Consider the following 12,964-nt stretch of genomic DNA (forward strand, 5'->3'; position numbering starts at 1 on the left):
AATGGTAAAATCAATCCACATTTGGTTTGGTGCTGCTCAAAGGATTTATTCTTGCATCAGTTCACAAAATGAGATGTACTATAAAGCCTTAAGCATATTAAAAATGATGGACAGATAGCAGGTTTTCACATCCTCAGGTTGTACAACCATACTAATCATTTACATAATCATCATACATGAGTATTCTTTGCATGAAAAATTAACTGCCATGTACAGTCTGTATATCTACAATCAGTAAAACTGTAAAAGAAAAAAAAAAGTTGTCTTTAATGAATCTCTACCAGAAAAAAATGTCAACTTGTTCCCTCAAAATATTGAAGGAAATTAAAAATTGAGGAAAATAGCTAAAAAAATGGTCCTTGTTAAATACACCGTAATTAGTTCAAATAAATACTATTTCAAGAAGAAGTTTTAGAAACATTTACTTCATTCTTCATTCAAGCGTGTTAAAATATTATCTGATCACCATTCACCCTTGGATAAATTTTTGATTCTGAAGGGCAACAGTCCTGTATAGCAATCCCTAACCAATTCAACAGCCGGAATCTCAACATTTAAGGCTGAAGGGAAGATTCACCATTTTAAAAAGTTAAAATAATTAACAATTGCAAATAAGGTCTGTGGTAGGTTCTCTGGACTTTGAGCTCAGATCAGGATTAAAAGTCTTTTGGGTCCTTTACTGAAGTCATTCAGGCTTCACCTGTGAGGGGATGGCACAAAGACAGATATGAAGCCCCTGAAATAGTCAAGACCCTAGGCACAAAAGGCTTTACCTATCAACACGAAAAATTCCAAGATATTTTCAAGCAAACAGGACTTCACTGGAGCCTTCGAAAACTAACGGGCTGTATCATATGAAGCTGTCAACATGAAGCAAACAGATATCCTTAAGTACTTCCTCACCTGTATCCTTAAATCAATCTAAGAAATGCTTCTACTGATGGACTTAACTTTTCCTTCCAAACAGTGAAGTATTTACTCAGAAAACAGAAACATGCTTCCTCATCCGCCCGTTAAAAACGGTCAATTTTGCTGTTGATGCCTTCAAGTGATTTAATCCCTGTGTGTGCTTTTACCTTTGACTAACAATTTGTATGACATCTTTCCTCATTTTTATTCACTTACAGCAGAAGCAGCAATTATTTGAGGGGTGAAGGGAAAGGGGGATGGGACAGACAAGACATAGGACAGGGATGACAACACTTCTCAGAGCAATGGGATGGGAAAAACGTAACCTAAGAAGGCAAGAAGAGGCCGCCTGGCTGGGTCTCGTAGCAGTTGCCATGGCACTGTGTCTGACTTCTTGCCTGCAATGGCTACAGACTTTCTCTCAGGCAGGTAGAAACAGCCACCGGAGTCACTTCTCATCCTCTCCGGGAGAGGAGAATTATTTTCCCCTCACCCCTTGGGCACTAAAACTCAACCTCATTCACAGCGTGGAGTGATACTGAGCTTACCCTGAATTTCACACACAGCAGTCAGCCTACACCACGCTCCATCCAGGCTCTCATCTTGACTCCCGAACCTGCTGCAGTGAACCTCTCTCCAAAACTTTTTCAGTGGTTTGTATAGCGAAGTAAATCTCGTTGCCCTGCTAGTTCTAAACCTTTTGAATCTACAGCATACTTTTTCCTTTCCTTCAATGAAATTTGACTTAACCAAGCAACCAGGAAAATACTGACAAAGTCCAAATCTTATCTTCACAATATTTTTTTAAATCTTTTTGATGATTGCACCTATATTGCAATCTATATAATGTCAAAAAAGAAAAGGGAAGTAATAACAACTCCTCCTCCAACTTAATCTCATTGAATAAGCTGATAAAAGACATCTTTCCTTTTCCTGCAGCCTTGATGGGAGCTCTTTTGGTGCAGTTTGTCTCTTTCACCTACATGACATCACCTATTCTCAGCATTTCCAAAAGTCATTTTTGCCTTTGAGGGATCTAAACCTCTACTGGCTCTATTCCCAGCTCCCATTTTTAGCAGTAGAATCAAAGGTGTGCCTTCTCACCTCCAGCTAACTAACAACAACAACAAAAAAAGTATCCAGTTTATTAGATCTCTTTCCCTTCTGTCAAACTACTTTTCTTCCATCACCAGAATGCTCAAACCTATTCCTCCTTTAGCTAAGCTATTGCTAAATCTTACCTGCTTTCCTTTCACCTTGTTCTCTAAATCTGTTTCTTTCTCTCTCTGATCCTGACACACTAGTAGATATTTTTGACATTACCACTTTTTCCGCTTGTCACCCTGTATTCTTTGGTTTATTGGGAATAGAGCTGCCAACTATCCCCTGCCCTTAGCACCTGGTTTTGTCACTACTTTATCTTTCATGCCACATTCAGGCTTTTCTTTTTCAGCTTCAGAACTCTCCTACTCTTACCTAAACTGATATCTCTGGCTTTAGCTTAGCCTATGGTGCCACCTGAGTTCTCCACTCCAAATGCCCTGTTTCCAAATCCTTTTTATAGTGTTCTCTGTCAGTCCTTTGACACCTTCATCCAATATTATTCTTGTTTGGAATAACCTCTACAGATTTTAAGTAAAGACTTTTTTTCTTTCTTTACTTCTCTCCTATTGATTACAAATCATAATATTCTTATCATAGAAAGTGTAATTCTTCATGTATCTTTATTTTCAAGCCAGATAAAAGGAAGAAAACTTTGGTAAGTTCTGCAGGAAAAAAAGTTCAAAACTTTTTTTTTCCTCAGAAATCCTTTCTAAATTTGAAATCAGCAGTTATGACTCCTACATTTACAGAACAGATTATATTACAGCTAATCACATCAGCACTCAATCCACATTCAGTTTGGCATATATCAATGAACATGGATTAGGTCCTTCCATGAATAACATGGGACCACAGTGAAGCTACAAAATATATAAAATTAACAAAGAAATATGCAGTAATTTATTATTTGAATTTTTACAGCTGTTTTATTACTATGATTTAAGAGGCTTGGCAAGGTATAATCTCATATGCGAGGAAAAATTAAAAAGGGAGGATTGAAGGGACACACAGACAGGAACACGCTGAAACACGTCATGAGGAAAGTCAGTTGTGCCAGTCTTTTGGCTCTTTGGTTCTCTGATGCTCCATGGACTACCCTCTTCCTTTGGCAATTCCCACTGAGTGTTTACCTAAGAAGTGCTGTAATTGCTGTAGAGTCAGCATTCAATACACTGGGCCAAAAAGGTATCGGATGATTTCAGAGTTACCCCTGTAACATCAGCTAAGTAAAACCTAGCATAGTTGTCTTCCTCTGGGGAACATGGCGAAAATGGAGATATATTTAATGTGTCTCAACCATCTGTCCCCTCAAACTTTTATATTAGTCCACTTCCAAGACCTATTTGCAAGGGCAGAGAAGTCACTTGAAAACAGAACTGTACAGCCGGAAAGCTTGCATTCAGTTATGCTCTGGGTACATTCATAGTATTCTGGCTCTACCTACCATTTGGTAATGAAGGAGAATTTTCTGACTCCCCTCTACAGTTTGCCTTGTGGAGCTACTATAACCATGATACGTGGAGTGGGATTCCATCCACTTTTAGTTTTTTCCCCTGAGTTTCAAGTAGTTACACATGTGCAATTCCGTGAAAGCAACATACCTTCCCTGGCATAGCTGCAAATGTTACTAGTGTAATACTAGTTTTTGTTTTGGTAACAAGAAGAGGAAGCAAAAATGCTCTCATGTCCCAAAACAAAGGCTTTGCCCTCAGAAGGCCCTTCTATTTTCAAACTGAGCATGCAACTATAACAAATATGCTTCTATGGACAGCTTTCATTCCATAGGGGGGAAGAAAAAAAAAAAAAAAATAGCAGAAACTTTCAAGCCACTTTGCAAATTTTGCACTTCAGGGCCTGAGCTACACGGAGCAAACAGAAACTATGAGTAAGATTAATTGTTCAATTCTTTGTGCCTCCTGCTCTTCTTGTGCAGAGGCATATTCATCAGGAGCCTGCTGCCTTAAACTGGTACTTCCAGCCCTGTAACTTTCTAGAACTGCTAAAAACAATGCCATTATTTATCTGCTGGCCATAAATGCCAGCTTCACTGTTTGCAGCTGTACCCTTTATTCCCTTTCAGAGTAGCATATGGTAATAATCGCCAGCTTTAAAAACCAGTAACAAATTCATGCAGCAAAGGAAATCACAGATTGCAGTAATTTGGTAATCTGGAGGTCCAAGTTTCAGGCCTGTTCCAGCCAGGCTCGTGTGTGACCTACTGTCAGATTATACATGTGACTGAGCAATTAATTTCTGTATAAATACCAAAAATACCTGAGTTCAAGGCAGCTACAAGGCTTATTTCCATGTCTAACTATATTCCTTTTCTATAGACACGTATCTTCCCTTTTTGCCTTTTTTCTTCCTAATTTTTCAGTGAATTTCCTTCAGTCATACTGGGGCACTTCTTGCATTTACTTTCCATGTGACTGCTCAAACAATTGAGCTTTTCTGACATTAATGCCTGTGGAGAGGGAATGAATGTCAAGGTCTTAAGCCAAAGCATTTGTGGCAACCTAACTTATCATTCAATGCAGAAATTATGTGTACTCTCATTTAGTAAATGGAAAGAAACACACCATTGTGATTTATGATTGAATACCTCCAAGCAACGCAGCTTGAAAATTAAGAACTAGCAGAGAGTTGTCTACACTATGTAAAGGGGAAGGCAGGGCATGAAAAGATGAAAAGGAAAAATACAGATGGAAATCTAAATTATTAAGTACCATTAAAAAAATATTACTTTTTACTTGTTTCAATCTTGAGTTAGTAATACCTTTAAGTCTTTGTCATTAGTTTTGAAGGTGAACTTCAGTATACAAGTTGTGAACCATCCTTCTTTCCTTAGTTTCCTTCTCTTGTCTTTCCTATTCTGCTTCTTGGTGAAAGAGGCAGGTCTTCATGGTTATCACACACGTTCATCTACTACAGTTGCATCTTTTCAAGTCACATTTCCCTTCAATCGCAAACTTCATCCTCCTGTGGTCAATTTATACTGCACTGCTGAGTAAAAATTACCAGAACAGGGATTTTCATACTTTGTTTTATAAATAATTATGCCTTTTTGCCTTTTGAGAAAAAAGCTAAATCTAGTCAGCAACATACAGTTAACTGTATTCCACAGAGCTGGACAAGCTGCAAAAAACCTTAATGTGACAACAACTGCAAATATAGATACTAAAAAAAAATAATTAAAAAAAAAATTAAAAAAAAAAAAATCACATTCTGTATTTCTGCAAAATCCATTATAAAAAATGAGATGCATGTTTTACAAAATACAAACCATATATGGCCAACAGATTACTGATTTTAATGTCCTCATTACTGTATAATGGTTTTCTTCTTGTATGTACCATTTAGTAAAAATACTGTCAGTTAATGGCACTGTATTGGAATTATTTTTTTAAAATGAGGTATATACTTAGAAAGTCTGTTCCATAAGAACACTGCTGAAAATAGGATTATTAGGGAAACATTAGGATCAGATGGCTGTAGGACTTCCATGGGTGGCTAATGGAGGTCACTGTAGGTCCCTATTCTGACTGCCGACCGCGGCACGAAGAGGATTGCATACTGTGTGCATATAGCTGTGTGCTGGGGTTTACGCTGCAAATCTTGAGCTGTAACTTGTATGCAACCCAAACACTGTAAGAATGACTCTACAGAAAAACTGTGACCTAAGAAAGTTATATGAATATAGATTATTTTACTGTTACCGTCATTGCAACACTGAAGCATCTTTCCCAAGCAGTATATCCCCTTAACATCACATTCCCACTTTCACCTAAAAGTTCAAGCTGTGTGTAGGGTTTAGTAACCTTTTCCCCCCTTTAGCTTTAATTTCTCTGTTATGTAAGAAAAGGCAAGTGGAAGACAGTATTGACACAGCAGATACATTTCAAGATATTTACATTCATTACAAAGCAGAAGTGCTCTACTTCCAACAGATGGTGAAAACCTGTGCTAACAAAAGAAAGAAACCTCAAGTATTGGATTGCAACAGAAATCTTCTTACAAACAGTAATGCTGCTTTACTTACCTGGCCTTGCAGCCAGCTTCCAAACTCACCCATATCCATTTTTTCCATCTGAAACTTTTTGGAAAGCAGGGCTTCACTTTGTGCTTACATATACTTCTATTTTGTCAGCCCCAAAGCACTTTACAGGAGGAATACATTTTCATTTCCACCTTATTAAGATCTTTACTCTTTAGCTACTAGTGAAGAGAGATGCAGTGATTTACTGGATAAGATATGAATATACTCCCTGAAGAGATTTATTTAAAACTTTGACCCACCTTTTCAGTGACCCTGTCTGAACAAAAGACCTGAGTACACTTCTACTGCATAAGAATTTCTATTTTAGGAGAGTACAGCTCGGTTTGATGGAGGCCAGCAGACTGCTCCATGCTTTTTTCTCCTTGCCGAGAAGTTCACATTGAGTTCAAGAACCAAAAACCAAATTATTTTTTTTTTTATTTTAAAACCTGCTTTTAAATACTATTTCTTGAGTAAACTAAAGTTAGAAGTCCCCCAGGTTTAAAATGCTTTGGGTTTAACCTGGAATGCAATTGTTAAACTGAGACCAATATGAAGATCAAACTTCACGTACTTCAAAAATGGAGAGACTGTGTTTCTTTCTATAGTGTATGCAAATAATACATTTTAATAAAATAACTTACATTGCCCCCAGTTAAGTCTTAGAAGTGTAAAGATACATCTTTTAATGGACCTACAAACAAGTCAGTTGAACACGCTGCCTGTTTTGTTTGGCAGGCTGCTAGCCAAAGAGTACACATAGCGGCCCGCCAGTCCACAAAAGCATCCCGGGATCAGCCATGTGTTTCCATTTGCTCAGTCAGCATTCTAAGGCAAAAAGAGGAAGGCAAGCAAGTGTGCTGTACAAAGTTATCAGGTAGGAAAAAGTGTGGTTGGGCATAAATCCCTAGGAAAGTCAGGGCCACTAAACTGGTGTTCTAATGCACAAGAAATAACTTGCTGCTACTGTCACAGTTACAGTTTTATTCAATGTACTTAACAGAACGACATAATTAAAGCACTTTTAAAATGGATGCACTGCTGAAGTAATTAAAGCATTTTCATGATCAAGAAGTCCACGATAGAGAAAAGTCTTTTATGTTCACCTCTGTTTCCAGTAGTGCCTACCTGCTTGCAGAGGTGAAATCAAAAGTCCATCTTGAAAACATACTTTGAAACACTTCGTTCTATACTTCAAGCCTCGGGGTTTTTTGTTTGTTTAGTCAGTTTCTAGGGAACAGCCAAAGTAGAAGAAACTTCATGTTTTACTGAGTATGTGTTCTCATGGCCTGTAATTTTTACCACTTCAGTCTCGGCAGGTCACCGCAACTTAGCTATGTCTTTCTCTGTTTTCTTTACTGTACTGTATGAAGACATGGTCACAAAGAGTTTTTCCCATCATTAACAAATCAGCTCTAGAAGCGAGGGAAAAGTGTCCTCTGGATTCTATCAGCTAGAAATTCTAAAGTGCCCCACACCTGGTTACATCCAACAAACTGCACAACTGCTGGGACCTGTGCGCAGCAGCAGCTGCCTGAATCGCGGTTTGAGAATCTCCGTATCAGCAGGGGCACTCCAGCACCCCTTCCCCTTTCAGCAGAGTATTAACATGTATTCTTATCATCTATGTGTATTGTTTGTATTTAGAAGAACTGATCCAACTATTTTTATGAGGCTGCACATATAGAACTGGCCTGATGCTATACACAGCTGGATCTATATTACAAGTTTGAATATACAGTCATAATAATACCATGTTAAAAAGGGGGAAAAAAAATCTAATGCTAATCCAGACAAAAAAAGGGTTTTTTTCTTGAAAGAACTTTCAACAATATTACCATCCCTGTTTGAGCTGATACTTTAAAAACTCCTTGTACCGAACAGATTAAATTGATATTTTACAGTAATGTGTTTTGTCAAGGAAGCATCCAATGGGAGCAAGTTACTATATAGACTTTAGCTTGCCACAATTTTGCTAGTGTTTTCAGTGTCCACACAATAGGAAATTGCCCATTAAATTTATAGACCACTTTATGCTAACTGTACTCATTACAGCCTGTGAGGAAACTAGGTAATCGGGTTGTTATACTTCTATCTTTAGAAATAAATTAGAATTACTGCTTAGTTAGAATAATTTAAAATGTATGACTGTGCCTGTTCTAAGCACCCATTAACAAATCCTGGCTTCTACTTGACTTCCCACTGCATTAAACAGGCCATTTCTGTACACAAGACAAAACAGCTAATCAACTGGAGGTTGAAAATAAACATGCAGGGAGCAGGCATACAAATTGCAGTGCTAAAACACATTTGTCTTATGCCAAAAGTCATTTGTAAATTCATCTCAAGTGTTACACTTACTAAGTCACATTCATTTTTTTCCAAGATGGTTAACTGCTAGAAAACAAATAATATTTACAGTACAGTTAAATGGAGTGAGTTATTCAGCAATACTCAAAAGCAGCATCTGAAGACAGGTGTACAGAAGCATCTTTATGCTGCAGTACTCAGTACTGTAACATCTACCTCTTCGATCCTTTGACAGCTAAGGGACTCTGACTTCCATCTCAACGTTTCTACAATTATGCACGGTCTCTGTGTGACTGTTCAGAGATCTAGCAAAGCTTGTTTTGCAAATTCAAGCTGTTCAGTAGAAAATACAAGCAAGGAGTGCAGAGACAGAGTAATCTCTTATTTGCGAAGATCTAACAACTCTCTGTGGGGAGCTGCAGGGAAACACTTCCCTGAACTTATGAAGGCTTTGGGTTCATAAACCTGACCCCTTCCCCGAAGTGGAACAACTAAGTCTACTCCGAACATATCTCAGAGGCCAATAAATAATCCTACTATTATTTTTTGACTCCGTATCTTTCAGACAGCTAACCATAGACTTACAGAAGCTATAAATTCAAGTCTATCTTCTGAACGAGGGATAATTAACTCCCAGCTACCAAAAAGTACCAGCCATCATGCTGTAAAATGTCCAGAATATAGATGCATCATCCAATCCATTCAGAGTTCCACTTTCCATGCAATAAAGATTCACTGAGCCAGGAGCAAAAAAACAAAACCATAAGCTACTATTTGGAAAGCTCACATATAAAAAAACAACAGATGTTTTAGTTTGTTTTGCAAAAGGTGATGATCGAAGATCAGTCATCCATGCATCAAACAAGTGCTGTATGTCTGTTTACTGAACAGTGCTGCGAGAGCAGCACAGTTCCTCCTGAGAATGCCTTCTGAGTTGACTCCTGTAGGCAAAATAATCTAAGGATTGCTTTGTTTGAGATGTGACTAACAAAACCTCTTGGCAGTAGCTACATCTCTGCTGTTTTTTGGAATTCCAGAGATAACTATAGGTAACTGAAGAAATACAGGGATGAAAAATTAGGCATGGATGGGACGTCACGTAAATGTATGTTACATGGATACTAAGCTATGACTTTGGTTTCTATTTTGAACCTGGCTACCTATGAAGTTCAGCATTAGTTCACCAACTAAATCTTGCTACAGCTGTTGCCTTAGAACAGCAGTATTACTCCTGTAAGATTGGGCATTCTGCTGTTGAGTCACAAAAGATATGGATTGGAAATATAATCACCAATTCTGAAGTGGTTCTTTATGGGAATTACATTTTTAATTACAAAACTGAAAGCAACTCTGATAGTAGAAAATAACATCAGAAGTCCTGTATGAAATGTCAGTAAGTTCTGCATAAAATTAAAGCAGTGAGTAATTCTACAACTTGAATAAACTAATAGATTTTCACAAAAATAAAAATGGCATATATAGTAGAAAAGAAGTGGGAGACTTAACATTCCTAAAGTAGCTTTTGACAAGAACGGGTGCCCCTGCCACCTGGCTGCTGAAGCAGTATATACTTTGTAGAGATAAGATGATGGAGGAGCTAAAAATGGGTCATTACAGACATCCAACAGTGGCTTGGTTCAGGGAGAAAACAGAGTACAGCAAATCCAGTATCAACAAATACTTGAGATTACTACCTATTAATGTACAGTACACTAGAAGTAGTTACCCACTACCCATCAGATTCCCTTCAGAAAATATTCATCTTGGATAGTATTTCCACAGAATAAGTAATTTCTTAATATTATACTTGACCTCAGAAGTATAAAGTTTAGGATTAGAGCTTCAAATGATTTAAATGAATGCATACACTATATAGTCACTTTTTTTAGGTTGTTCATTTGGCTAAAAAGGTGGTGCTATATAAAGCAGAAAAGCATCCACTGCATTTCTGTCCCAGTAGTTTTGTCATCTGTGAAACCAGCAATTATATTTGATCAGAAGTATGGAAATTTTCATGGTAAATAAGTTTACTCACAAGGGTAGCTTTACTCTTTGTTTTCTTAGTGTACTAACACAAGCTCTGATTGCAATATTAAAAGAATAGACCAGTGATCAGAAGTCACACATAATGTGCAGATCCTGACTTCAAGTTGCACTTCTACTTGCACAAAGTGTAAGGAATCCCTACAGAATGCAGACAAATGCATGAATTGGGCTTCATTAGTGTAGTAAAAATTAAGCTTCCTTATTTTATGTATTCCCATAAGAGAAGTGCTATATTGTGACACATTCTAGCCTATCATGAACACCTTGAGGCCAATTAAGATCCCCCAGCATTCACCGTCACTGGTCCAACATAAGGTTCCAAACAGAAACATGTTTTCTGAGAAGGACTTTGTCTCTTACTTTATGAATGTACCTTGTACCCACGAACCAGCTCCACATCGTGGGGGGGAAATCCACATAGCCTCCTCTTGGCAAAAAGCCTGGACAACATCAGCTGCTAAGATAGAAATAGGAGTGCAATGTGTGTGAACACAATATCCAAAACAGAGTGTTTGCTCAACACCTGGTAAGGCTGAAAATGAAGACAACCCTCAGGCATATTAAACACTAACCGGGCAGTTATCAAGAGACCTTGGGTGGGGTGGGGGAGGAAATCCAGCTTACGATCAAGTATAAAAAGCACTAAAATTCCTAACAGAAGAGAGAAGCAGCCAAAACCTGATCTGGCCCCGAAAAGATGCCCTCCTGGTGTGTCAAGCTCTGTTGAGGCCTGGGGGCACAGCCCCCAGCAGCCAGGAGCAGCTGGCGCTCGGGGGGGGGGGGGGGGGGGGGGGGGGGGTGCCTGCACATCACCCCGTGGGGCATGATCCCAGCAGGAGGGTGGAGGGCAGGGAGCGATGCCCGTAGGCCTGCAGGGCAGCACCCACGTCTCCAAAGAAGGTGGATGTAAATTGGGCAAACTACGCCTGGAAGGTTGGGCTCTTGTAACCCAGACCTCCTGTTGAAAGGATAGAGGTGAGCATGGAACTGCAAACTTGCAGGGGAATTGCTGTAGAAGACTGTTTAGATAACTGAAGGTATTTACTAAGGTTTTGTAAAGGTCTAGTACAGTCATTTCTCTGTTATATTGCTGCTATTAATCCTGCATGTGTAGCTCACAGACTAACAGTTAATTACAAGCTATTAATAAATCAGCAAACCACTTGAATTCTACCTTGATTTAAGCCAAGAGTTGTTTTCCCCTACAATAAGCACATGCACTCTCTTCAGTGTTTTACTTCACACTGATATGCAGCCTTTGGCTAAATCTTAACTGTCTCAGGTTTTCTTTTATATTTTATTCTCTTTTTCCTTTTCCTTCACCTGAGGGCACCTAAGACATTCAGGAAACCAACCAACTAACTATACAGGTCATATCTGCTTCAGTACTCAGACTGATTCCAATCAGACAATGACAATAACTGTATGCCCCCCCACATAATAGCTCCAAAATCTGGATCAGAATAGATGGTGTCTTTGAAAAGCAGATATCAAGTTCCTGGGTAAGGCAAACGGAAGTTTAAAAGTTTTAACATATATGCTAGCTTTCTTAATGTGGCTTCTTGAACAAGACGCTCTAATGAATTTAATCGACTAGATCAGATGTTTGCATCAGGAAATTCCAATTAAACACTATTTGAAAGATTGGTGTTTCTCCCTCCCTGCAAATGACAAAGTTTAGTTTTAGCTCACTTCTACGAAACACTGAGAAGTGTCATTCATATTTCTTTCTTTTTTAAGCAGAGTAAAAAAGCGTTTCATTTTGTATGGTTCACTTCTGAACTTCTGCTGATGACATTTTTATAAATTAGATGTAGTCAAGAATCCTTTCCCATGTTTCAGTTTCACAAATTCTCAGTCTTCTGAAAGAATAGAACTACAAAATCTAATGCCTGGGTTACAAACAGTAAGGCCTCATTAGCTTATATCCTATATTCTACTATAATTTAAGTAGACTTGCATAAAATTATACATTGACAGATCTTGTAATCAAAGACCCTGAACAAGCATGCTCATTGATCCATGACTCAGACTCTCAGAACCTTCTGGAGGCTCAAAAATACTAATGCTCATTAAATGTAAACGTGCTTCTAAAATTTGGGGGTTTTTTTTGTTATTTAAGGACTCCTATGCATCAGGATTTTTAAAACTAACTAAGCTTACAAGAGACGTGTCATCTTAGTAACTACTTTTTAGTCACTTACTCTGCAAAAGCTGATTTTTAACATGCACTTAGTTTAAAATAATTTCTAGACTAGCAACTGGCAACTGCATTCTTCTTTACAATTTCAGAAAGCTGTAACAACTTATATTTTAAAAAGAAAATCAAAATATAAGAGTCTTATGTGACAAAAACATCTGTTCATAGTAAATGAACTGTTTTCAAAGCTATTCATACACGTGCCATACAAAGAAAGTAGTCAGTGGAAACCAGAATAACCTAGAATTCCAAGAAGAAATACTACAGGGAAAAAAAAAAAAAACCAACAAAAAACAAAAACAAAACGATTATTCAAATGTAGTCAGCCAAGGAAATGACCACATTATCTGTTTGTTACA

At 38.0% G+C, this 12,964-nt stretch overlaps 1 protein-coding gene across 6 annotated transcripts in view; it reads right to left on the bottom strand.

Annotated features, from left to right (window-relative positions):
* Nucleotides 1-12,964, bottom strand: part of LOC116962016 — a 46,603-nt gene that overhangs the window by 31,783 nt on the left and 1,856 nt on the right. For 5 of the 6 annotated variants that reach the window (XR_004407318.2, XM_032994745.2, XM_032994744.2 and 2 more), the window contains exon 1: nt 4,288-5,134. The exons of the other annotated variant lie outside the window; for it this stretch is intronic. The gene's annotated coding sequence lies outside the window, so the exon portion shown is untranslated. Of the gene's footprint in view, nt 1-4,287; nt 5,135-12,964 lie in introns of those variants that run through there. 6 annotated transcript variants of the gene reach the window in all.

This window comes from Tyto alba, unplaced genomic scaffold, assembly GCF_018691265.1.
Source record: "Tyto alba isolate M040663 unplaced genomic scaffold, T.alba_DEE_v4.0 Super-Scaffold_16, whole genome shotgun sequence".
Classification (NCBI taxonomy): Eukaryota; Metazoa; Chordata; class Aves; order Strigiformes; family Tytonidae; genus Tyto; species Tyto alba.